The following is a 3999-nucleotide window of genomic DNA, read 5'->3' as shown; positions in this document are numbered from 1 at the left end:
TCCTCCAGGGCGGCGAAGTCGAGTGGGAAAGCGTCGGGAAGCGCGCACTTAACCGGACTCGATCGGTCGGATGAAGCGCCTGGATGTTTGGACTTAGGTTTTGAGCGCAAAAAAATTTCCTCCAGGGCGGCGAAGTCGAGTGGGAAAGCGTCGGGAAGGCGCATAACCGGACTCGATCGGTCGGATGAAGCGCCTGGATGTTTGGACTTAGGTTTTGAGCGCAAAAAATTTCCTCCAGGGCGGGCGAAGTCGAGTGGGAAAGCGTCCGGGAAAGCGCGCTTAACCGGACTCGATCGGTCGGATGAAGCGCCTGGATGTTTGGACTTAGGTTTTGAGCGAAAAAAATTCCTCCAGGGCGGCGAAGTCGATTGGGAAAGCGTCGGGAAGGCGCGCTTAACCCGGACTCGATCGGTCGGATGAAGCGCCTGGATGATTTTCGTTTGAAAATTGCACTAAGTCAACCCGGGAAAGGTCCGACTTCCATACCCTCCGAGGCTCGAGTCAGGCCGACCGAGAGGCCTCCTCCGGGCATGATTCAAATTTTCCGCGACCCTGGAGGTGGCGTTTACACAGAACAACTTTTACATGGGTACGATTTGGTGAGCAGCGTGTTTTGTGGACTTAGTCTCTGGCGAAAAAAAGTCGAAAAAGCGACTAAGTCCATATCGACTTAGGTTTTGAGCGCAATCTTTCTGAAGCTCCGGGCGAGGAGCTATCGAGCGCTTCACCTGAAACACGGACACAGGCGCCGAGAGAGGGCGTTCGGCGGCGAGGCGTCCCCTCGGCCCAGCGTGATCGATTGGAAGCGCGGCGCGCCCTAGCCTAGAGACCCCACCCGGCCAGCCCGCGCTGCCTGCCGTCGGGAGTGCCTGGCAGGGGCACGGCGTGCAATGGGTTTACGTTTGGGCTTTGACAGCGCGCGCGCCGGGCAATTTGGGCGTTCGTTACGAGCAGGCCCCCTCAGCCCGAGGAGCGCGCGAACCCGCCGGAGGAGGCCTGAGCGGCGGTCAGGCGCGAAGTCCGTCACGGCGGGCGTGGAGGGCAGAAACGCGGCAGCGTCGGCGGCGCCGCGGCGAGTACCCCGTCCCGTGAAACACACTTTTCCGGCGTCGGCGCGATCCCAGCGGCCACCCACCCCAGCAGCGACCCCGCGGGAAGGTTCGAGCAGCGCGTCGCCCTATGGCGGCGGTCTTAGCCGAGGTCAGCGGGGTCTGCCCAGGCCCCTCCTCAGGCGGACTGAGACCGTGTGTGAAGCAAAAGCAGCGCCAGCGTCGGTTGGTCCCCTCGACCCACAGGGGTTACCTGGTTGATCCTGCCAGTAACATATGCTTGTCTCAAAGATTAAGCCATGCAGGTCTAAGTGCACCACGGCGGTACAGTGAAACTGCGAATGGCTCATTAAATCAGTTATGGTCCCTTTGATCGCTCCACCCGGTACTTGGATAACTGTGGCAATTCCAGAGCTAATACATGCAAGCGGCGCCGACCGGGCGACCGCCTCTCTCGCGGGGCGGGAGGCTGAAGGAGGCGTGCATTTATCAGATCAAAACCCATCCGGGCCCCGGGCGATCCGTCCTCGGACCGGTACCTTTGGTGACTCTAGATAACCTCGGGCGATCGCTCGCCCTTCGCGGCGGCGGCGATTCATTCAGTGTCTGCCTATCAACTTTCGATGGTACATCAGGCGCCTACCATGGTGACCACGGGTGGCGGGAATCAGGGTTCGATTCGGAGAGGAGCCTGAAAGCGGCTACCACATCCAAGGAAGGCAGCAGGCGCGCCAAATTACCCATTTCCGACTCGGAGAGGTAGTGGCGAAAAATAACAATACAGGTCTCTTTCGAGGCCCTGTAATTGGAATAGCGTATCTTAAACACATGGGCGAGGACCCATTGGAGGCAAGTCTGGTGCCAGCAGCGCGGTAATTCCAGCTCAATAGCGTATATTAAAGTTGCTGCAGTTAAAAAGCTCGTAGTTGGATCTCGGGATCTGGCTGGCGGTCGCCGAGAGGCGAGCCACCGCCCGTCCCAGGTCCCTGCCTCGGCGCCCCGGATGCCCTTGGCTGGGTGTCGGTCCGAGACCCAAAGCGTTTACTTTGAAAAAATTAGAGTGTTCAAAGCAGGCGGCGTCGCCGCTGAATACCGCAGCTAGGAATAATGGAATAGGACTCGGTTCTATTTTGTGGGTTTCTGGAACCGGAGCCATGATTAAGAGGGCGGCGGGGCATTGCGTATTGCGCGCTAGAGGTGAAATTCTTGGACCGGCGCAAGACGGACGAAAGCGAAAGCATTTGCCAAGAATGTTTTCATTAATCAAGAACGAAAGTCGGAGGTTGAAGGCGATCAGATACCGTCGTAGTTCCGACCGTAAGCGATGCCGACCCGCGATCGGCGGCGTTATTCCCATGACCGCCGGGCGGCGTGCGGAAACCACAGTCTTTGGGTTCGGGAGTATGGTTGCAAAGCTGAAACTTAAAGGAATTGACGGAAGGGCACCACCAGGAGTGGAGCCTGCGGCTTAATTTGACTCAACACGGGAAACCTCACCCGGCCCGGACACGGAAAGGATTGACAGATTGATAGCTCTTTCTCGATTCTGTGGGTGGTGGTGCATGGCCGTTCTTAGTTGGTGGAGCGATTTGTCTGGTTCATTCCGATGCGAGCGAGACTCCGGCTTGCTAAATAGTGGCGCGGCCACTTGGGTCGGCGTCAAAAACTTCTTAGAGGGACAAGTGGCGTTCAGCCACGCGAGATGGAGCAATAACAGGTCTGTGATGCCCTTAGATGTCCGGGGCTGCACGCGCGCCACAATGGGCGGATCAGCGTGTGTCTACCCTGCGCCGAGAGGCGCGGGTGCTCCAGCTGAACCCGCTCGTGATCGGGACTGGGGATTGAAACTATTTCCCATCAGCGAGAATTCCCAGTAAGCGCGGGTCATAAGCTCGCGTTGATTAAGTCCCTGCCCTTTGTACACACGCCCGTCGCTACTACCGATTGGATGGTTTAGTGAGGTCCTCGGACCGGCCCGCCCGGGCCCCTCGCGGGAGCTCTGGCGGCGGGCGCCGGAAGGCGATCAAACTTGACTATCTAGAGGAAGTAAAAAGTCGTAACAAGGTTTCCGTGGTGAACCTGCGGAAGGATCATTATCGGCCCGGCCCGATCCAGCGAAACCGCCCGGGCGGAGGCCTAGCCCACCTCCCCGTCTCAAGCTCGGTGTGCGGCAGAGGCGGCGGCTCGGCGCGGCCTCTCCCCTCGGACACCAGCGAAAGCGCAGAAGCGCGATAAGAAAAAAAAAAGGAACTTGACTGTCGCTGCACTCGGCGGCCCCGCTTTCCAGCGGCGGGGCTGAGCGAGCCCTGGCGAGTACCGCATACGGCCTCGGGACCGTGGGTTCAAAGTCTCCTCCCGCGAAGGAGGCGCCCGTCCGGGGTAAAAAACCTCTATCCTATTTTACTCTATGATCCAGCGGCCGTGGCCGAGAGGTCTGCCGCTCAAAAACCCAAGGCGGCAAAAAGAACGCACAAAAACCTAAGGCGAAGCGGAGAGAGATCGCGAGAAGGCGCCGTTCCCCTGGGAGAAAGCAGCGCACCTCCCGCGGAGGCAGAGCAACCTACGCGGCGCCCATGACTGTCGCTGCACTCGGCGAGCCCCCTGCTTTCCAGCGGCGGGGGCGAGCGGGGCCCTGGCGAGTACCGCCGCGGCCTCCGGGACCGTGGGTTCAAAGTCTCCTCCGCGAAGGAGGGCGCCCGTCGAGGTAAAAAAACCTCTATCCTATTTTACTCTATGATCCAGCGGCCGTGGCCGAGAGGTCTGCCGCTCAAAAACCCAAAGCGGCAAAGAACGCACAAAAACCTAAGGCGGAGAGAGAGAGATCGAGAGAGAACTTGACTGTCGCTGCACTCGGCGGGCCCCTGCTTTCCAGCGGCGGGGGGCGGGCCGGGCCCTGGCGGGTACCCATGCGGCCTCCGGGACCGTGGGTTCAAAGTCTCCTCCGCGAAGG

The sequence above is a fragment of the Puntigrus tetrazona genome, unplaced genomic scaffold, assembly GCF_018831695.1.
Source record: "Puntigrus tetrazona isolate hp1 unplaced genomic scaffold, ASM1883169v1 S000000003, whole genome shotgun sequence".
NCBI lineage: Eukaryota > Metazoa > Chordata > Actinopteri > Cypriniformes > Cyprinidae > Puntigrus > Puntigrus tetrazona.
This window is presented reverse-complemented; position numbering follows the sequence as displayed.